The sequence below is a fragment of the Cetorhinus maximus genome, chromosome 15 (genome assembly GCF_964194155.1).
Source record: "Cetorhinus maximus chromosome 15, sCetMax3.hap1.1, whole genome shotgun sequence".
Taxonomy (NCBI): Eukaryota; Metazoa; Chordata; class Chondrichthyes; order Lamniformes; family Cetorhinidae; genus Cetorhinus; species Cetorhinus maximus.
This window is the reverse complement of record NC_135893.1, coordinates 19,661,793-19,685,806: the sequence shown is the minus strand read 5'-3', so window position 1 is coordinate 19,685,806 and position 24,014 is coordinate 19,661,793.

The following is a 24,014-nucleotide window of genomic DNA, read 5'->3' as shown; positions in this document are numbered from 1 at the left end:
GAAATGATGCCTTGTCTACCCAGGTCCATATCATTAATATATATTGAAAAGGGCAGTCATCCCAACACTGACCCCTGTGGGGTTACCACTGTACACCTCCCTCCAAGACAAGCAATCATGGTCACCAGTCCAACTGCATTAACTCCCAGCCCCTTGGGTGAGCTCTAGCTTTATGGTGGCATCAAAAATAAAAATTAATTTATTGCGATAAAAACAAATGATGTTAGCCTTGACTCAGTAATAGCATACTAGCCTCTGAGTCAGAGACCGTGTGTTCAAGTGCAACTCCAAAGACATGAGCACAAAATCTAGGTTGACTTTCCAAGAGCGGTACTGAGACAGTGCTGCACAGTTGGAGGTGCCATTTGCTCTTTATTACATTATTTTGAAGAAGAGTAGAGGAAGCTTCTCTTGTGTCCTGGCCAAAATTTATCATCAACAAGAACAACTTGCACTTACATAATGCCCTCAATGTTATAAAACATCCCAAGGTGCTTCACAGAGGGGATGAGCAATAAAAAATTGATGTGAGCCACATAAGGAGGCATTAGGGCAGGTAACTAAAAGCTTGGTCAAAAGGTAAGTTTTAAAAGAGGAGAGGGAGGTAGAGAGATTTAGTCAGGAAATTTCAGGGCTTAGGGCCTCAGCAACTGAAGGTATGGCTACCAATGATAGAGTGGTGCAAATTGGGGATGCTCAAGAAGCCAGAATTGGAGGAAAGTAGAGTTCTAGGAGGGCTGCAGGAGATTACAGAGATGGGGACAGGTGAGGCCATGGAGGGAATTGAAAATGAGGATGAAAATTTTACAACGGAAGCATTGCTGGACCAAGAGCGAGTGGAGGACAGGGACTACAGGATGTGATGGGTGAATGGCATCAAGGAGCCCTAGCAAATCTGGAGTTAATGGAAATCAGGGGGCAAACTCTCCAGTGGTTGGAGTCATACCTAGCACAAAGGAAGATGGTTGTGGTGGTTGAAGGTCAGTCATCTCGGCTCCAAGACATCACTGCAGGAGTTCCTCAGGGCCATGTCCTTGGCCCAACCATCTTCAGCTGCTTTATCAATGACCTTCCAGCAAAAGGTCAGAAGGGTGAATGTTCGCTGATGATTGCACAATGTTCAGCATCATTCGCGACTCCTCAGGTACTGAAGCAATCCATGTCCAAATGCAACAAGACCTGGACAACATCCAGGCTTGGGCTGACAAGTGGCAAGTAACATTCACACGACACAAGTTCCAGGCAATGACCATCTCCAACAAGAGAGAATCCAACCATCGCCCCTTGATGTTCAATGACATTACCATTAGTGAATCCCCCACTATCAACATCCTGGGGGTTATCAATGACCAGAAACTGAACTGGACTAGCCACATAAATAATGTGGCCACAAGAGCAGGTCAGAGGCTAGGAATCTTGCAATGAGTAACTCACCTCCTGACTCCCTAAAGCCTGTCAACTATCTGCAAGGCACGAATCAGAAGTGTGATGGAATACTCCCCACTTGCCTGGATAAATGCAGCTCCCACAACACTCAAGAAGCTTGATACAGGCCAGAGCAGCCCACTTGATTGGCACCACATCCACAAACATTCACTCCCTCCACCAACGATGCACAGTAGCAGCAGTGTGTACCATCTACAAGATGCATTGCAGGAATTCACCAAGGCTCCTTGGGCAGTACCTTCTAAACCTACGACCACTACCACCTAGAAGGACAAGAGCAGCAGATAGATGGGAACACTACCTGGAAGTTCCCCTCCAAGTATCTCACCATCCTGACTTGGAAATATATCGCCGTTCCTTCACTGTCGCTGGGTCAAAATCCTGGAACTCCATAACAGCACTATGGGTGTACCTACACCACATGGACTGCAGCAGTTCAAGAAGGCAGCTCACCACCACCTTCTCAAGGGCAACTAGGGATAGATAATAAAAATGCTGGCCCAGCCAGCGAAGCCCACATCTCATGGATGAATTTTTTGAACTGGGACTTGGTGCAAGTTAGGATACAGGCAGCCAAGTTTTTGGTGAGCTTGTATTTATGGAGAATGGAAGATGGTTGGCCAAGAGAACATTGGAGTAGTGGAGTCGAGGTAACAAAGGCATGGATGAGGGCTTCAACAGCAGATGAGCTGAGGAAAGGGCAGAGGTGGACAATGTTTCAAGTTGGAAGTAATTGATTTTGGTGATCAACCAGATGTAGGGTCAGAAGATCAGATCAGGGTTAAATCCCTCAACAGCATGACTAGAATAGATTATCTAATCAATTATCACGTAGCTATATGTGAGATCTTGCTGTGCACAAATTGGATTCCACGTTTCTTAAACTGCAATAGTGACTACACATCAAAAGTAATTAACTGGCTGTAAAGTGCTTTGGGACATACTGAGATTGTGAAAGATGCTATATAAATGCAAGTATCTCTAAATGGGAAAAAAATTGATTTTTAGTTTTAATTATCAGCCTTTTTAGTGTCTTGTTTATATCCAATCTCTCCCACAACCGTGCTGTCCACAGATACCAGTAAAAAGCCCAGGATCTCAGAGTCCTGAACAACCTAACAAAAGGTAAATCAAGGTCAGAAATGCAGCAAAGCTGGAGAGCTGAGCTAGACATGGGGAACTAACAGATCTGGGCAGCACAGAAAGAGTTCCGGAGCAGTTCCGCTTGGTAAGGCATCGAGTCCCCCTGAAATGAACAAAAGCTCGGAGGGAGGGGTCTTAGCTACTCGGCAGCTTTGGTTGGGTAATAATGGAACTTTCTCAATCTTAGTTTTGCTGGGAAGTGCTAACTAAACTCGATTTAATAATTGGACCGTTTTCATCTCCGCAAACCTGAAACTCTGCTTTGTCATTTCAATAAAAGAATCAGAAAATAAAAGGCAGAGTGACAAACTTCAAGAGATTGTTAGAAGTTTTGTAATAAAACATTTAGAACAAAGACAATTTTCTGATTGAGATTTGAAACAAGTGTTTAATTCTTGTTAGATTTTGATAGAGTAAACACAGACAGTGTATTTCTACTTGTGGGGAGGAGCAAAACCAGAGGCCAACAATATAAGAAATTCACCAAGAAATTAAATAGGGAATTCAGAAGAAAATTCATCACCCAGACAATGATGAGATATGAAACTTGCTACCACAGGAACTAATTGACGTATAGCAAAGGTAAAATTGAGGGGAAGCTAGATAAGCAAATGAGGAAGAGGAGAATAGAGGGTTATATTGATAGAGCTAGATAAGAAAGGTTGGGAAGACACTCAAGTGAAGCAAAAACACCAGCACAGACTGGTAAGGCTCAATGGTGTGTTTTTGTGCTGTGTATTCTATGTAATTCTACTGTTTGAGATTTTGTGTTTGATGGAAAAGCTGGCAGCTGAGTGGTTGAAAGGGAAGTTCATCTTGATTGAAGTGCAACCAAGCAGGTTGCTTTAATCAGATAATGATCTTTCATCAGGATTGTGACCTTTCATCAAGGTCATGAGTTTTCATTAAGACGTGACTTTACATCAAGGACATAACCTTTCATCAGGGTATTCTGATGGCAAATCACCCAATTGGCTACTTTGCAAGTGAGTCTAATTAGCCATGGAGGGGTAGCACAACTGTGCTCAGTAGCCCTGCATCTTATATTCAGACACCCGCTACTTTCTAAAATAGTCCAGGATCAAGAGCAGTAACCTTGGATGACTCTCCCTCCCCATAATCCATGGGGCCCTGAGGCCAACCTTAGCACTAAACCAATACAGCTGAGATGAGCTAACTCAGCATAGACCAGGAATCAAACCAGATATCTTCCTGCTCTGTGTGCCTTAGCCTGAGGACTTTGGACTGGAGTAGTTCCAGAGATAGTACACAGTGAGTCTGCAGAGGGTTTACCAGTGAGAATGTGTTGGGAGACTGCAAAAGGTACATGCATGGTGATTAGAGTGGCATAAGGTACAGTGGGTGGGTTGGAGGGTGTGGGAGCTGGAAGCTTCTCCTCTGCTGTTCATGCCTCTGAGTGAAGCTCTACTTTTGCTTTCATTTACGTGGAGTGAGATGCAACTGCTGTCTAAAACCAGTCACTGGGATTCATCCAGAGATCCAACTCTGCTTCAGCCCAATCAGGTGCACACCAATGTGGAGTTATCTGACTGAAAACAAGCGAAGGGAAATTGGATTAGGTTGTGTTACTAATGCAGTGAACTCTAGTATAGAGATGGGGAGAGGGCATTTCAATCAGATTGTCCACAAAGCAAAGGGACGTCTTTATATTTTTAAATTACAAGTTGGATTACGTTATTATCCAGAAAGCCAGATAGTAAAGGATAGAATTGGAGCCAATCTTTTAGTTTTATAAGCATTTATTTACAGAGGTGCACACTACAAACATGTGCCTCCTCAACTCAACCACCATAGTTTCAATTTGATCCTTTTTGTAGGGACGCAAGTGAATCCCCCAGTTAATGCCCACAATATGCATATAAATAACACAATTAATAGGTTACAGTAAAACTTGACCACATTTAGCTTCAATAATATCACAATACAACTTTTATTTATTAGTGGCTTAAACATAAAACATCCCAAAGTGCTTCAAAGGAGCAATTATCAGACAAATTTTGACACTGAGCCACATAAGGAGATATTAGGACAGGTGACCCAATAGTTTTTAATGTTTTAGGGAGCATCTTAAAGGGGGAGAGAAGGCAGAGAGGTTTAGGGAGGGAATTCCAGAGTTTATGGCCCAGGCAGCTGAAAGTACAGCCACCAATTGTGAAGCAAAGAGAGTAAGGGATGGAAAAGAGGCCAGAATTGGAGGAGCGCAGAGATCTCAGTTGGGCTATAATCAATAAGACCCAAGGATGTCTCAATCGCAGAGATCTAGAAATGTTTTTCAGCAAGAAGCAAATGCAGTGTAAGACTGAAATACAACATCTTCATTGAGTGGCCTCACAACCATATATTTGTGTTTAGGCATAGGGTGCAGGTCAAATCGGTTTCTGAATTTTGCACACATTTAACAAACTCTAACTGTGTGATGATGCTGACAGGCAGCCTGGATCAGGTTGTAATATGGAGCTACTCAGATTAAACACAGTTTCTCTACACTGTCCCTTAGGAGCACTTTGTGGTGAAACCGTCTCAATAGACACACCTAGAAGTAAATTATTTTGCATGTAATTTCTAAGGGAAGATTCTGTGGACTGATAGTTGCATTTGAACCTGGTCTGGTTACCAAGTTCAGAAAAGTCAGAAGGGAATAACTGGCTTTAACAAAACTGCCTTTGGGAGTCTGGATCAACATTGGTTTTGATAAATGAATATAGTGAGAGGATTGTAACCCAGATTTCAGCAGAGACTAAGGAAACCTGTTTGGGAGAGCCTGAGAGATGGTGCTCGGGGTTTAGGGGCCAGAGTTGGGTGTCAGCAGGGAGTTTCTGGGGTATTTTTCTTTTGTATTGAGTTTAGCAATATTAAATCATAACCAATAGTCTAATTATTTTTTTCAGACAACAAGTGCTAGTAATGCATAAGTAAAATACTATGGATGCAGGGAATCTGAAATAAAAACAAACGCTTTAAATACTCAGCAGGTCATACAACATCTGTAGAGAGAGAAATTTTAGGTTGAGGACCTTTTAATAGAATTGGTAATACTTCTGCTGTTACCATTACATCTCCTCCTGATCCATATTTTGTTCCTTTACTTGTCTCATTAACATTTCCCTTTGCCTTGCACTATCATCCTTTTGTCAGCTTGTTAGTCCTGGTTTCCATCCCGTACATACCATCTCATTTGTTCTTTCTTACCTTCCCTATTTTCCTGTCTCTGTACTTGCTTGAAACTTTTTGTAGCTCTAACTTTTTCCAACAACAACAATAACTTGTATTTATATAGCACCTTTAATGTAGTAAGACATCCCAAGGCACTTTCTTCCTTTCTTTGCAGGACCATTATGAAACAAACTGTGACATCAAACTACATAGGGAAATATTAAGACAGCTGATTAAAAGCTTGGTCAAAGAGGTAGGTCTTAAGGAGCACCGTAAAGGAGGAAAGAGGGAGAGTGAGTTTTAGGAAGTGAATTCCAGAGCTTAGGGTCTTGGCAGTTGAAGGCACAGCCACCAAATGGTGGAGTGATTAAAATTGGGATGCTCAAGAGGCTAGAATTGGAGGAGCACAGATATCAATGAGGTGTAGGGCTGAAGGAAATTATTGAGATAGAAAGAAGTGAGGCCGTTTGGGGGAGTTTGAAAACAAGAATGAGAATTTTTTAATTGAGTGTTGCTTAACCAAGAACCAATGTAAATCAGAGAACACAGAGGTTATGGGTGAATAGGACTTGGTGCGTCTTAGGACAAAGGCAACAACGTTTTAGATTATCTCAATTTATGGAGAGTAGAATGTGGGAGAGGAGGTCTTGTGGTGTAATGGTAGCGTCCCTACCTCTGAATCAGAAGCTTCAGATTTGAGTCCCACTCCAGGACTTGATGGCCATGGAAGGTGCATTCATAACATAGCCAAACAGGTTTATTATCAACCTGCAAATCCTTCCAATACGCCTATGACCAGTGGTAAGAGCGGGAGAGTCTCCTGGTCAGCCAGAACCTGAGAAGGCAATGGCAAACCACCGCAGTACCTTGCCAAACATAACCATGGACCAACATGTGGAAGTCCATGGTTGCCAGTGCCTTCTTAAGGATATGGTACTTGAAGACAGAGAATGTGGGAGGCCAGCTGGACTGCGTAGGATAGTCAAGTCTAGAGGTAATAAAGGCCTGGGTAAAGGCTTTGGCAGCAGATGAGCTGAGGCAGGAGTAAAGTCAGGCAATGTTATGGAAGTGGAAATAGGCAGTCTTAGTGATGGTGCGGATATGTGGTCAGAAGCTCATCTTGATGAGATATGACACTAAGGTTGTGAACAGTCCAGTTTGGTTCAGACAGTTGCCAGGGAAAGGAGTGCAGTCAGTGGCTAGGGAAGGAAGTTTGTTGTGGGATTGAAGACAATAGCTTCAGTCTTCTCGGTATTTTATTGGAGGAAATATTTACTCATCCAGTACTGGATGTTGGACAAGCAGCAGAGAGGTCAAGAGAAGTGATGGTGAGGTACAGCGGGATATCATTGGCATTGGTATGGGAAATGACGTTGTGTTTTTGGATGATGTAGTCACACACAAAATGTAGATGAAAAATTGTAGGGGGCTAAGTATAGATCCTTGGGGGATATTGGAGGTAATAGTGAGGGAGTGGGGAGAAGTCATTGCAGGTGTTTCTCTGGCTATGATTGGATAAATAAGAATGGAACCAGGTGAGTGCAGTGCCATCCAATTGGCAATGAAGAGACGTTAGAAGAGGAAGATGGTGGAGGACCATGTCAAGGGCTGCAGACAGGTTGAGAACAATGAGGAGGGAATGTTTATCTTTGTTATTGTCACAGGATGTTGTTTGTGACTTTGATAAGAGCTGTTTCAGTACTATGGAAGGGATGGAAACTTTATTGAAGGGATTCAAACATGGAGTTCTGGGAAAGTTGGGCATGGATTTGGGATGCAGCAACTCATTCAAGGACTTTGGAGAGAGGTTGGAGATGGGGTGGTAGTTTACAATTTTCCAGTTCAGACCACAATGACCTGAAATATTAACTCTATTTTTCTTTCCACAGATGCCATCTGACCTGCTGAGTATTTCCAGTGTTTTCTGTTTTTTATATCCAATATCCTTCCTGGTTATTGACTTTGATATTGGCATTCTGCTGTAGAACCACTTTTCTTGATCTACATTAATGATCTAGACTTGGGTGTGCAGAGCACAATTTCAAAATTTGCAGATGACACAAAACATGGGAGTATTGTGAACTGTGAGGAGGACAGTGATAGACTTCAAGAGGGTGGCAGAACGGGTGGACACATGACAAATGAAATTTAATGCAGAGAAGAGTGAAATGATAGATTTTGTTTGGAAGAATGAGGAAAAGCAATATAAACTAAAGAGCACAATGCTAAAGGGGGTACAGGAGCAAAGGAACCTTGGGTAATATGCTCTTTTGTAAACCAAATGAACAATTATGAACTAATTAACTAATTGAAAGACCCTTAAAGGGGCACCATAACAAAAAAAATTCAAAGGAAACTTAACAAATTAAATTAAAATACATTTTTTGGAGCTGATAATGCACTCCAGTCCCTGGAACCTCAAGCATACCAGTGGACTTTGTGTGCTTTTTCTCCAAGGACACCTGGGCATGAACATAACCGTGGAAGGGGGAGGGACCTGGGGTTATATTCCTTTGAAAAGAACATTAAAGTAAATAGGCTAATTAACAGCCCCTTAAAGGGGCCAGACTCTATACTCTCCTCAGTATACCAATAAAAGAGTAGACTAATTAGCAAATTAACTAATTATATTGAAAGCCTCTTAAAGGGGCACTGTAACAAAAGACAACATTTTAAAGGAAATTTAACTGATCAAACTAAAATGTCGTTTTGGGGGCTGATGATACACTCCAGCCTCAGTGGTGTCCACCAGTCATGGAAGGCCTCAACTGTACCGGTGGACACTGTGTGCTCCTTTTCCAAAGATGCCAGGGCATAAACACAGCCACAGAAGAGGGGAGGGACCTAGGGTTATATGTTTTGTAAAGAAAATTGTAAATCAATAATGTAAACTAATAAAAGGGGTAACAGCCCCTGAGGGGGCACTGTAACAAAAATGAAACTTTAAAAGGAAACGTAGCTAATTAAATTAAAATAGTGTCCACGGGGCTGATGATGCACTCCAGCCCCTGCCACACCCACCAGTTGTGGAAGGCCTCAAGTATACCAGTGGACACCACGTGCTCCCTCTCCAGGGATACCCGGCTGCAAATATAGCTGCAGGAGAGGGGAGGGACCTGGGGCTGTATGTGTACAAGTTGTTAAATGTGGCAGGGCAGTTTGAAAAAATGGTTAATAAGGCATATGGGATCCTGGGCTTTATAAATAGAGGCATGGAATACAAAAGCAAGGAGATTGTGGCAAACCCTTATAAAACACTGGTTCAGCCTCGACTGGAGTATTATGTCCAATTCTGGAGACCACACTTTAGGAAGGATGTGAAGGCATTGGAGAAGGTACAGAAAAGTTTATGAGAATTGTTCTGGGAATGAGGTGCTTCAGTTACAAGTTTAGACAGGTGAAGTTGTGATTGTTTTCCTTAGAGAAGAGAAAGTTAAGAGGAGATTAGATAGAGATGTTCATGGTGGGGGGTCTGGCCAGAGTAGCTAGGGAAAAACCGCTCCCATTGGTGAAGGATGGAGAACCAGAGGGCACCAATTTAAAGTGATTAGCAAAAGAACCAGAGGCAACATAGGGAAAATCTTTTTCATACAGCGAGTGGTTAGGATTTGGAATACGCTGCCTGAGAAAGGGTGAAGGGTAGATTCAATGCTGGCTTTCAAAAGGGCACTGGATAATTATCTAAGGGGAAAAGATCTGCAGAGCTCCGGGGAAGAGTTAAGAGAATGGGACTAGCTGAGTTGCTCTCGAAGAGAGCCAGCACGGACACGATGGACCAAATGGTCGCTACTTCTGTGCTGTAAACCATTCTATAATACTATTCATCGCCCCAATGGTGTTGACACGTCGCCTTAGCTCCTCCCACTGATCCTGTATAACACGTGCCCCTGGTCAATCAGTAAAATTAAAAGTAGAGCTGCCGCTTTGAGTGAGTAGAGCTGAGCCGGAGCAGCTCCTTCCGAACTGGTCTTTGCTCACGTTCCCAGCATCTGGACAGCAGGAACCGAATGCTTCGGCAGCGGAGCCCAGCGACTCTCTTGTGGGTCTCGCTGTTGACTGCAGCGGCGGGAAGCGAGGTACTGATTTAAATTAACGCGAGTGCGGCTGATATAACGCGGATCTGTAGACACGATGATGTTGATTATTGAGAAGTTCGCAAAAGATCTTAAATCCAGTTTGAAATGTCTGGGTGTCGTGCGCTCGCTCTGTTCGCGCTGTGCCCGGTCTGTCCTAAGGCAACAACTGGCCTCATAAGCAGCGTTCCCGCTCCCCGTCCGCTGATCCCAGCAGGAATGTGCGGGTCTCTGGGTTTGGTCGAAGAGGCAATCAGCACTCACCACCCGGTCAACGTGCAACCTGTGCCGACTATAGGACCAGCTAACCAGGATGCTTTCCCCGTGGAAACGCATGGTGAATTAACCAAGAAGTTGACAGGGATAAGAAATTCTTTTTGTCAGAAAGCCTTGAGATATTGAAAGTGTTTATGCTGGAGCAGAGGAGCTTACAAGGAGTTTTATAGGGTTTAAAAATAATACGGCGAATTTTAATGGAGGGAATAGGGAAAGGCTATTTCCTGAGGTTGAGGAGTCAATGGATTGATACAGGACTGTGGGGCGGCAGCGGGCTGTGGGATTAGTTTTGGATTGATACAGGACTATGAGAATATCCTCAGAATAGGGGATGAAATTTTTTTTAAAGGAACAGAACTAGAAATTTGTATGTCGGGGGACAGAAGGATTGAATTTTAAGAATATTAAAAAAGAAAATATATTTTATATTATCCAACTAAAGTCAGAAATTGATCGGAGTAGAAGGTAACAGTTCCATTGTATCCCTAGAGAGTCAATCCTTGGAACTGTACGCTACGGGGGAGACAGCACCTACCGAGAAAAGTTGATGCATTTAAAAGAGGGGGTGTGCAACTGTAGGAAAATCATGGACTTTATTGACTTGCATGGAACTAAATAAACAGGGATATATTCTACTGATGTCTGTTTTGCTGTTTCATTGTTCCTGGAATAGGTTGAAATCTTGAACTGTAGGCCAATGTGATTCATGTGGTTAGTACAGAGATCAAACATCTTATGAAGCTGTTTAGCCCAGATCAATTTTCAGACTTCTCTGAAGCTGAATAAGTTACTTTCTGAGCATCAGGGGAAAAGTCAGTGGACACTGAGCAACAGAAACGGGAAATCCATAACCGTTTCGTTAACATATTCTCACCAGTTGCTAGGGGGGGGAAACGAACTCATTATCAAGACCCACTCGGTCAGGCACCCTTACGTTTTTATAATAAAGATGCTGCCCTTTGGCGATATTAGGTTTCACATGCGTACTACTAACACCCAGCTCGATCACACCACCTCTGGTGCCTCTGATTTGTCACATTGTTTCTCCTTCATTCCATCCTGGATGAGCCGAAATTTCCGAAAATCAAATATTAGGAAGAACCGAAACCATTGTCGCCTGTTCCCATTCTCGATTCCGCAGTCCCCTGATCGGGGAGTATAATGAAAACAGTTTTTACTCGGGGAATCTGCATTAGCTGTCCCTACACTGAAGATCATTTGGCAGCTGTTTGTCCCCTTGTTCAGGGCTGTGCGGGCGCAAGTTACACAACTTAACTACAACGCTGAACACCGGAATTTTGAGGGTTAATGGGCGGGCGTGAACTGTCCCAAATAACTTTATGACCCCATGTTAACCCTACATGGGACACCAGTGGCAGTTACAAAGTGATGAGCTTTTTGAAGACAGGTTATTCAGGTAGATCCCTGTATGAGAGGTGGGCTTTTTTTTTTGTAAAAATATACTTTATTCATAAAAATCTTCAATCACATTCAAAACCATTTCAAAAACAACATTACAAGGGTACAATCCAGGTTAAACTTTTACAAAATGTATCACCAGGTGCATCAGTACAAACAATATTACAGTCATTTACAGCCTTTCATTTTGATCTGTACAGCCCGACGAGGTATGAGAGGTGGGCTGCCAGACCATTAAAATACATCAAGGCAGGTCCCCATTCCTCTTCATTCACCTTCAGCAGCACCCAGCTGGCTGGGTAGATATCTTGGTGCGAGTTACCAATGGTGAACTCTTTCACAATTGCACATTATTGAAAAGCATGTAACGACGAACTGGCATCTGTCCTTCAATTGTTTAATGTTCCTCATCACTGTACTGGGAAACAGAAGGAAAGCGATGCTTGTGTGAGGGGGTTGGATGATTAAGCAGAAACGCGTGGTCCTCCGATTGGTGCAGTGTGTTCAGATCTGATTCATATAATCTTTCAGTGCTGCTTCATTCCTGCTATGCTGTGGTGTCCTTCTCGATTCTCGGTCTGTGAGAAGTTTGGACCTGTCACATGTTCAGTCACTGACCTCAGGTTTCTTTTGATATTCATTTCAAATTCTCAAAATTTTCGAGCAACACGTGAACCTTAAACCTGCCATTCAGCCGTCTGTGCGAGTGGGGAGGGCCGGAGGAAAAGATTGGAGGCGCTGTGCCTCGTTAAGATCAACAGAGTCTCCACCCCACCGACCTTACTGGGCTCCCCGTTAATACCGAGGCGATAAGCTTGGCACCTCATAGTCAGCAGAGTGAGGAAGCTTTGATCCTCCCCCCCCCCCCCCTCCACTTTACTGACATGTACAGTACAATTGGATCTGATCGATTTCTGAGGGCCCTCGATCTCCAGTGTTGCCTCGGCTAAATTGAAAGAAGTGGCCGTGCTTTTATATAGTACCTTGGAAATATTTAACATAGAAAATAGGAGCAGGAGTAGGTCATTCAGCCGTTTGAGCCTGTTCCGCCATTTAATATGATCATCACTGATCCTCTATCTCAACACCATACTCCTCCCCCCATACCCCTTGATGCCTTTAGAGTCTAGAAATCTATTTCCTTCTTAAATATATTCAGTGACTTGGCCTCCACAGACCTCTGTGGTAGAGAATTCCACAGGTTCACCACCCTCTGAGTGAAGAAGTTTCTCCTCATCTCAGTCCTAAATGACCTGCCCCATATCCTGAGACTGTGACCCCTTGTTCTCGACACCCCAGCCAGAGGAAACATCATCCCTGCATCCAGTCTGTCCAGCCCTGTCAGAATTTATATGTTTCAATGAAATCCCCTCTCATTCTTTTAAACTCTAGTGAATCCAGGCCTAGTTGGCCCACTCTCTCCTCATACAACAATCCTGCCATCCCAGGAATCAGTCTGGTGAACCTTTGCTGCACTCCCTCTATGGCAAATATATTCTTTCATAGGTAAGGAGACCAAAACTGCACACAGTACTCCAGCTGTGGTCTCACCAAGGCCCTGTATAGCTGCAGTAAGACATCCTTGCTCCTGCTGTACTCAAGTCCTCTTGCAATGAAGGCCAGCATACCATTTGCCTTCTTAACTGCTTGCTGCACCTGCATGCTTGCTTTCAGTGATTGGTGTACAAGGACACCCAGCTCCCTTTGTACATCAACATTTCCCAATCTGTCACCATTTAATTAATACTCTGGCATTCTGCTTTTCCTATCAAAGTGGACAACTTCACACTTATCCACATTATATTGCATCTGCCATGTATTTGCCCATTCACTCAACTTGTCTAAATCGCCATGAAGCCTCTTAACATCCTCCTCACCACTCATATTCCCACCTAGCTTTGTGCTGTCAGCAAACTTCGAAATATTACATTTGGTTCCCTCATCCGAATCATTGATATAAGCTGTGAATAGCTGGGGCCCAAGCACTGATCCCTGTGGTACCCCACTAGTCACTGCCTGTCATTCCGAAAAAGGTCAATTTATTCCTATTCTCTGTTTCCTGTCTGCTAACCAATTCTCGATCCATGCCAATATATTACCTCAATCCCATGTGCTTTAATTTTGCACACTTACCTCTTATATGGGACTTTATTAAAAAGCTTTCTAAAAATCCAAATAAACTGCATTCATTGGTATTCCCTTGTCCTCAAAAAAACTCCAGTAGGTTTGTCAAGCATGATTTCCCTTTCATAAATGCATGTTGGCTTTGTCTAATCCCGTTGATATTTTCTAAGTTCCCTGTTATCACATCCTTTATAATAGACTGTAGCATTTTCCCTTCCATTGATGTTAGGCTAATCTGTCTACAGTTCCCTGTTTTTTCCCTCCCTCCTTTTTTTAAATAGTGGGATTACATTTGCCACCCTTCAATCTGCCGGGACTGTTCCAGAATCTACAGAATTTTGGAAGATGACAACTAATGCATCCGCTATTTCCATGGCCACCTCCTTTAGCACCCTGGGATGTAGATTATCAGGCTCTGGGGATTTTTTGGCTTTCAGTCCCATTTATTTCTCCAGCACTATTTTTTAGTAATGCTAATTTTCTTTAATTCCTCCTTCTCACTAGACCTTTGGTTCCCTAGTATTTCTGGGAAGTTATTTGTGTCTTCCTCCATGAAGACAGACCTAAAGTAGTTGTTTAATTGCTCTGCCATTTCGTTGTTCTTCATTATAAATTCTCCTGTTTTGGACTGTAAGGGACCTACATTTGTCTTCATTAATCATCTTCTTACATACTTTTGGAAGCTTTTACAGTCCGCTTTTATGTTCCTTGCAAGTTTACACTCATACTCTGTTTTTCCCCTCTTAATCAATCTCTTGGCCCTCCTTTGCTGAATTCTAAACTGCTCCCAATCCTCAGGTTTGCTACTTTTTCTAGCAACTTTATATGACTCCTCTTTGGATCTAATACTATCCTTAATTTCTTTTGTTAGCCATGGTTGGGCCGCTTTTCCTGTCGTGTTTTTGCACCAGAAAGGAATATATAACTGTTGCAATACATACAGTCGTTCCTTAAATATTAGCCATTGCCTATCCACCATCATGCCTTTAATGAAGTTCCCCAATCTACCTTAGCCAACTCTTGCCTCATACCTTCGTAGTTTCCTTTGTTTAGATTTAGGACCCTAGTTTCGGATCAGACTACTTCACTTTCCAACCTAAGGAAGAATTCTATCATGTTATGGCTACTGTTCCCTAAAGGACCCCGCACAACAAGATTATTAATTAATGCCCTCTCATTGCACAAAACCAAATCTAGGATAGTCTGTTCCCTAGTTGGTTCCTCGACGTACTGGTCTTAAAAAACCATCTCGTATACACTCCAGGAATTCATCTGCCACAGTATTATTGCTAATTTGGTTTGCCTAGCCTATATGTAGATTAAAGTCACCCATGATTCCTGTAGCACCCTTGTTACATGCATCTCTAAATTCCTGTTTAATACTGTCCCCTACTTTACCACTACTGTTTGGAGGCCTATATACAACTCCCACTAATGTTTTCCACCCCTTGTTGCTTCTTAACTCCGTCCAGATCTAAATTTTTCTGAGCCAATATTCTTTTTCACTATTGCACTGATTTCATCCTTAACTAACAGTGCCACACCACCTCCTTTTCCTTTTTGCCTGTCCTTCCTAAATATCGAATACCCTTGGACATTCAGTTCCCAGTCTTGGTCACCATGCAGCCATGTCTCCATAATCGCAACCATATCGATTACCCATTTACATCTATTTGTGTTGTTAATTCATCTACCTTATTGCGAATGCTCCGTGCATTCAGATACAGTGCCTTTAGACTTGTCTTTTTACACATCTTTTTTTATACTATGGCCCTATTTGCTGCTAGCCCCTGTTTCCTCTGCCTTCCACTTTTGCTTTTTAATATTCTGTCTTTCATTTCTATCTTTGTTTCCCCAAACCCCACTAAGGTTCCCACCCCCCTGCCACTCTAGTTTGAACCTCCCCGACAGTGCTAACGAATACCCCTGCGAGGATGTTGGTCCTGGTCCTGCTGGGGTGCAACCCGTCCAGCTTGTACAGGTCCCACCTTCCCCAGAATTGGCCCCGATGCCTCAGGAATCTAAATCCTCCCTCCTACACCATCTCTCCAGCCATGCATTCATTTAGTCTATTCTTCTATTCCTGATCTTGCTAGCATGTGGCACAAGGAGTAATCCTGAGATTGCTTCCTTTTTGAGGTCCTGTTTTTAATTTATTTCTTAGCTCCCTATATTCTGCTTGCAGGACCTCATCCCTCTTTTTACCTATTTGTTGGCATCTCGCACAATGAATTCAAATGAATGTCATTCTGCAGCCTAATCTGGTAGATATTTTGAACGCAACTAATTAGTTGTAAACAACTAAGGACACAAACAACTAGTTAAGCTGCTTTTGGTGATGTTGGTTGAGGGAGGAATATTGACTTCATGGCACTGGAGAGAACTCCTCAGCTCTTCTCCAGTAGTATAATGGGATCTTATATATGCAGTTGAGAGGCCTTAATTTAAGTTCTCAACTGAAATTTGGCACTTCCCACACTGCAGCGCTCTCTCACAGTTCGGCCCCTCGGACACTGCAGCGCTCCCTCAGTGATACACTGATGTGTCAGTCTGGATTACATACTCGGTCCTGGAGTGAATTTTATAACCACAGAGTGATACTTTTGGTGATGAGACCAATGTACTTTTCTCTGACACAAAGTGGTGACTCTGTGACCACCTCACTTGTGAAGCCAGTTCTGATAGTGTGGAAATGTCATTGGTATTAGATAGTAACAGTGTGTGTGCAATAGCCAGGCACACCCATGGAGTAAGGATTCCTCTAAAACAGTGCTGAGTGAGGAAGTGTAGGCAGAGGTGGCAGAGAGGGAAGGGGGTGCCTCAGGTGGCGTTTGGAGGGTGGGGTGTCTGAGGGTGGTGGGGACTGTTGGAGGGTATTGGGCTCAAGCTGCTGTCCATTGGGAGGGATGATGTTGAGATGATAAAGAAATGTGTAGAATACTTTAAGAATCAATTTTCTTTTTATGAAATTGAAAGTTGCTGCTCTTCCTTTGTCTCCCAATGGTTTCCATCTTCTGGTGTTTTGCTGACCACTTGTTGAGAGGTTTTATGTTGGATATTAATCTGCGGATCAGACTGGAGATGCAGGGAATAGTCACAAGGGAACTGGTGCAAGAAGTGACTCATCTCCAGACAGTCACTCATGTACTGTTTGTGGAATATTTGACTCCACCAGTGGAGCTCAGACTGAATTCAAACATTGTGTAAGTGATTCGCACTCACACCATATCTGGTACAGGGAAATGGAAGACATCACCCTCACCTCCTCCCTGACATTACCCTCATTGTCTCCCCGATATGCTCCTCACTCTCCCAATATTACCCTCACCCCCTCCCCGATATTACCCTCCCAATTCCCCAACATTACCCTCACCCTTGACATTACCCTTACCACCCGCCATTACCCCCCGACATTACCCTCTTCCCCCCGACCTGAAAGTCAACCCCCTGACCTTACCCTCAACCCCCAACCTTACCCCACTCCATGACCTCACCCACACCCACACCAACCTTATCCTCATCACCCCTCCATTACTCTCACCACCTGACATCACTCACCTCCAATATTACTCTCCTCCCTGCCCTTACCCTCACTCTTCCCAGCATTATATACCCCCGCCTCCTCACATTACCCTCATCTCCAGACATTGCCCTCACCCCTGAAATTACCCTCACTACCCTGACACTCCCACCTCTGCATATTTCTCCAACCCCCCCCAGCCGCCAAACCTTGTCCTTCCACCCCTGATGTTACCTTTGCCACCCCCTCACCTTATTGTCATCCCCCACTCCCCTTCACATTACCACCACCACCCTCGAACATCATCCAGACATCTGTCTCACTTGTTTGGCTATCAGGCTTTATTAAAAATCTATAGTTTGATATTGACCCCTATTAGAGGCAGTGATTAAACTTTATTCGGTGCAAGAAAGCCTTGATGCATTAAAGTATCTGAGCAGTTCACAAGTTATAATTTTGAGTTATGTTACCTGGTTATGCCTTGGGTAGAAGTTGCAGCGACAAGTGCCTGTATCTCGCTGGGCAAGACCTCTGGTTCCCCTTCTGAGTATCTCTTGAACTCTCTGAATTCCTTTGGATGTCTTCTACACCTTTGTCCATTCAGAACCCCTTCTATTACCCTTTTCTATAGTTCAAAACCATTGAGTGTCACTAGATCAATCATTGACTTACAGCCTTCGTTTTATTGTTTAATTATAGGGATGATACACACAAGGTCCCTATTTTCCCAGATTCCAATCTTCTGACACCATTAAATCACTTATTTTGACTTTTGGGGCTATTACCAGTTCAGCTGTACTAACACAAAGGGACATGTTTATACACTGAAGATTTTGTTTATTCTTTCACAGGATGTGAGTGTCACTGGCTGGGCCAGCATTTATTGCCCATCCCTAATTGTCCTTCAGAAGGTGGTGGAGAGTCACCTTTTTGAACTGCTGCGGTTCATGTGGTGTAGGTACACCCACAGTGCTGTTAGGGAGGGAGTCCCAGGATTTTGACCCAGCGAGAGTGAGGGAATGGCAATATATTTCCAAGTAAGGATGGTGTGTGGCTCGGAGGGGAACTTGCAGGCGGTAGTGTTCCCATGTATCTGCCACCCTTGTCTTTCTAGGTGGTAGAGGTCACGGATTTGGAAGGTGCTGTCGAAAGACCCTTGCTGAGTTGTTGCATCTTGTAGATGGTGCACATTGCTGCCACTGTGTGTTGGTGATGGAGGGAATGTAAGTTGAAGGTGGTGGAAGGGGTGCCAATCAAGTGGACTGCTTTGTCCTGGATGTTTAAGCTTCTTGAGTGTTGTAGGAGTTGCACTCATCCAGGCAACTGGAAAGTATTCATCACACTCCTGATTTGTGCCTTGTGGATGGTGGACAGGCTTTGGGAAGTCAGGAGGTGAGTTACTCTGCACAGAATTCCCAGCCTGTGACCGGCTCTTGAAGCCGCAGTATTTAAAAGGCTGGCTCAGTTTCTGGTCAATGGTAACTCCCCAGGATGTTGATAGTGGGGGATTCAGCAATGGTAATGCCATTGAATGTCATGGGGAGATGGTTGGATTCTCTCTTGTTGGAGAGGGTCATCGCTTGGCACTTGTATGGTATGAATGTTACTTGCCACTTATTAGCCCAAGCCTAAATGTTGTCCAGGTCTTGATGCCTATGGGCACAGACTGCTTCAGTATCTGAGGAGTCACAAATGGTGCTACACATTGTGCAATCATCAGCGAACCTACCCACTTCTGACCATATGATGGACGGAAAGTTATTGATGAAGCAGCTGAAGATGGTTGGGCCTAGGACACTACCCTTAGGAACTCCTGCAGTGATGTCCTGCGACTGAGATGATTGACCCCCAACAACCACAGCCACCTTCCTTTGTGCTAGGTATGACTCCAACCAGTGGAGTGTTTTCCCCCTGATTCCCATTGACTTCAGTTTTGCTAGGCTCCTTGATGCCACACTTGGTCAAATGCCACCTTGATGTCAAAGGCAGTCACTCTCATCTCACCTCCGGAGTTCAGCTCTTTTGTTCATGTTGGACTGAGGCTGTAATGAGTTCAGGAGCTGAGGGGCCCTGGTGGAATCCAAACTGAGCATCAATGAGCAGGTTATTGCTCAGCAATTGGCACTTGATAGCACTGTTGATGACCCCTTTCATCACTTTACTGATGATCGACAGTAGATTAATGGGGTGATAATTGACCGGATTGGATTTGTCCCGTTTTTTGTGGACAGGACATATCTGGACAATTTTCCAAATTCCTGGGTAGATGTCAGTGTTGTAGCTGTACTGGAACAGCTTGGCTAAGGGCACAGCTCATTCTGGAGCACAAGTCTTAAGTACTATTGCTGAAATGTTGTCGGTCCAGTGCCTTCAGCTGTTTTTTGATATCATGTGGAATGAATCAAATTGGCTGAAGACTGGCATATATGATGCTGGGGACTGCTGGAGGAGGCCAAGATGGATCAACCACTCAGCACTTCTGGCTGAAGATGGTTGCAAATGCTTCAGCTTTGTCCTTTGCACTGATGTGCTAGGCTCCCCCACCATTGAGAATGGGGATATTTGTGGAGCTTCCTCCTCCAGTGAGGTGTTTATTTGTCCACCACCATTCATGCCTGGATGTGGCAGGACTGCAGAGCTTGGATCTAATCCGTTGGTTATGGAATCACTTCGTTCCGTCTATTGCACTGCTTCTACTGTTTGGCATGCAAGTAGTCAGGTGTTGTATCTTCACTAGGTTGACACCTCATTTTTAGGTATGCTTGATGCTGCTCCTGGCATGCTCTCCTGCACTCTTCATTGAACTAGGGTTGATCCCCCGGCTTGATGGTAATGGTAGGTGGGGGATATGCTGGGCCATGAGGTTACAAATTGTGATTATATGCAATTCTGCTGCTGCTGATGGCCCACAGTGCCTCATGGATGCCCAGTTTTGAGTTGCTAGATCTGTTCAAAATCTATCCCATTTAGCACAATGATAGTGAGGAATGCGAAGGCAGCACTTTGTCTCCACAAAGACTGTGCAGTGGTCACTCCTACCAATACTGTCATGGACAGATGCATCTGCAACAGGTAGAGTGGTGAGGATGAGGTCAAGTAGGTTTTCCACTCTTGTTGGTTCCCTCACCACCTGCTGCAGACCCAATCTAACAGCTAAATCCTTTGGGATTTGGCCAGCTAGGTTGGTAGTGGTGCCACCGAGCTACTCTTGGTGATGGACATTGAAATCCCCCACTAGAGTACATTCTGTGTTCTTGCCACCCTTGTGTTTCTTCTAATTGGTGTTCAACATGGAGGAGTACTGATTCATCAGCTGAGGTGTTAATCAGCAGGAGGTTTCCTTGCCCGTGTTTGACCTGATGCCATGAGACTTCATGGGGTCCAGAGTTGACGTTGATGACTCCCAGTGCAACTCTCTCCCAACTGTACACCACTGTACCGCCACCTCTGGTGGGTATGTTCTGTCGTAGGGACAGGACATACCCAGAGCTGATGATGGTATTGTTTGGGACATTATCTGTAAGGTATGATTCGGTGAGTATAACTATGTCAGGCTGTTACTTGACTTGTCTGTGGACAGCTCTCCTAATTTTGACACAAGCCCCCCAGATGTTAGTGAGGAGGACTTTGCAGGTTCAACAGGGCTGAGTGTGCTGTATTGTTTGCGGTGCCTAGTTCGATGCTGGGCCATCTGTCCAATTTAATTCCTTTAAGACTTTTGTAGTGGTTTGATACAACTGAGTGGTTTGTTAGGCCATTTCAGAGGGCAGTTAAGAGTCAGCCACATTTCTGTGGGTCTGCGCTTACATGTAGGCTAGACCAGGTAAGGATGACAGATTTCCTTCCCTAAAGGGCATTAGTGAATCAGATGGGTTTTTATGACAATCAACAATGGTTTCATGGTCACCATTACTAAGTAGCTTTTAATTCCAGATTTATTAATCGAATTTAAATTCCACCAGCTGCTTTGGTGAGATTTGAACCCGTGTCCCCAAAGCATTAGCCTTGGTTTCTGGATCGCTAGTCCAGTGACGCCACAGCTTGTCCTGATATGCTGTGTTCATGATTCTCCAATGATTCCAGTGAGAGCTGTCCTCTTATCCTATCCTGAACTAATGCAATTATATCCTTTCCTATAGAAGGAGACCAAAATTGTACACAGAACTCCAGATGTGGTCTTACCAATGGCCTGTACAGCTGTGGCAAAACATCCTTATTTAATGTTCCATTCCCCTTGCAATAAACAACTGCCATTTGCCTTCCTAATCATTTGCTACACCTTTTTTAAAACTCTTTCATGGGATGTGGGCACCACTGGCAAGGCCAGCATTTGTTACCTATCCCTAATTGCCCTTGAACTGAGGGGCTTGTGAGGCCATTTCAGAGGGCTGTTAAAAGTCAACCACATTGCTGTGGGTCTGGAGTCACATGTAGGCCAGACCAGGTAAGGACAGCAGATTTCCTTCTCTAAAGGATATTAGTGAATCAGATGGGTCTTTTTTTTTACAACAATCGATGATAGTTGCCATGTTCATCATTACTGAGACTAGCTTTATATTCCAGATTTATTAATGATTCAGATTTCACCAGCTGCCATGGTGGGATTTAAACCAGTTTCTCCAGAGTATTCCCCAGAGCAAGTGGACAGGCTAGTGATATTACCACTATACCACTGTCTCCCCACATACTAACGTTTCCTGATTCATGTTTGACAAACCTATTTGGAGTTTTTTGAGGACGTAACTAGCAGAATAGATAAGGGAGAACCAGCAGATGTGATGTATTTGGATTTTCAGAAAGCTTTTGATAAAGTCCCACATAAGATGTTAGTTTGCAAAATTAAATACACATGGGATTGGGGGTAATATACTGGCATGGATTGAAAATTGGTTAGCAGACAGGAAACAGAGAGTAGGAATAAATGGATCTTTTTCGGAATGGCAGGCGGTGACTAGTGGGATACCCCAGGGATCAGTGCTTGGGCCCCAGCTATTACCGATATATAATCAATGATTTGGATGGGGGAACCAAATGTAATATTTCCAAGTTTGCTGACAACTCAAAACTAGGTGGGAATGTGAGCGGTGAGAAGGATGTTAAGAGGCCTCAAGGCAATTTAGATAAGTTGAGTGAATGGGCAAATTCGAGGCAGATGCATGTGAAGTTATCCACTTTGATAGGAAAAACAGAATGGCAGAGTATTATTTAAATGGTGATAGATTGGGAAATGTTGATGTACAAAGGGACCTGGGTGTCTTTGTACACCAATCACTGAAAGCAAGCATCCAGGTGCAGCAAGCAGTTAAGAAGGCAAATGGTATGCTGGCCTTCAATGCAAGAGGACTTGAGTACATGAGCAAGGATATCTTACTGCAGCTGTCCAGGGCCTTGGTGAGACCACAGCTGGAGTATTGTGTGCAGTTTTGGTCTCCTTACCAAAGAAACAATGTACTTGACATAGAGGGAGTGCCATAGAGGATTGGTTAGCTAACAGAAAATGGAAAGTAGGCACAAATGGGTCATTTTCGGGTTGGCAGGACATAACAAGTGGAGTGCCACAGGGATCAGTGTTGGGGCCTCAACTATTTACAATCTATCTCAATGACTTGAATGAAGGGACCTAATATATGGTTGCTAAATTTGCTGATGACACAAAGATAGGTAGGAAAATAACTTTGAAGAGGATATAAGCAGGCTGCAAAGGGATATAGATAGGTTAAGTGAGTGGGAAAAAACTTGGCAATGGAGTAAAATGTGGGAAAATTGTGAGAAGAATAGAAAAGCAGCATATATCTAAATGGAGGGAGACTGATTCCTGGGATGGCAGGATTGTCGTATGAGGAGAGAGTGGGCTGACTAGGCCTGGATTCACTGGAGTTTAGAAGAATGAGAGGGGATTTCATTGAAACATATAAATTCTGACAGGGCTGGACAGACTTGATGCAGGGATGATGTTTCCTCTGGCTGGGGGGGGTGGGGGGTCTAGAACAAGGGGTTACAATCTCAGGATACAGGGCAGGTCATTTAGGACTGAGATGAGGAGAAACTTCTTCACTCAGAGGGTGGTGAACCTATGGAATTCTCTACCACAGAGGTCTGTGGAGGCCAAGTCACTGAATATATTTAAGATGGAAATGGATTTCTAGACTCTAAAGGCATCAAGGGGTATGGGGGGAGAGGAGTATGGTGTTGAAATAGAGGATCAGTGATGATCATATTGAATGTCGGAGCAGGCTCAAAGGTCTGAATGACCTACTCCTGCTTCTATTTTTCTATGTTTCTGTGTACCAGGACGCCTTGATCCCTCTGTACCTCAGACTTTTGCAATCTCCCTCCATTTAGATATATGCTGCTTTTCTATTCTTCTTGCAATTTTCCCACATTATACTCCATTGCCAAGTTTTTGCCCAATCACTTAAACTATCTATATCCCTTTGCAGCCTGCTTATATCCTCTTCAAAGTTATTTTCCTACCTATTTTTGTGTCATCATCAAATTTAGCAACCATATATTAGGTCCCTTCATTCAAGTCATTGAGATAGATTGTAAATAGTTGAGGCCTCAACACTGATCCCTGTGGCACTCCACTTGTTATATCCTGCCAACCCAAAAATGACCCATTTGTGCCTACTTTCCGTTTCCTGTTAGCTAACCAATCCTCTGTCCATGCTAATATGTTATCCCCCTACACCAAGAGCTCTTATTTTGCGTAGTAACCTTTGGTGTGGCACCTTGTCAAACGCCTTCTGGAAATCTAAGTACACAACATCCACAGGTTCCCTTTATTTATGTTGGTTGTTACTTCCTCCAATTATAAATATACATCTTCTTGAGACTAT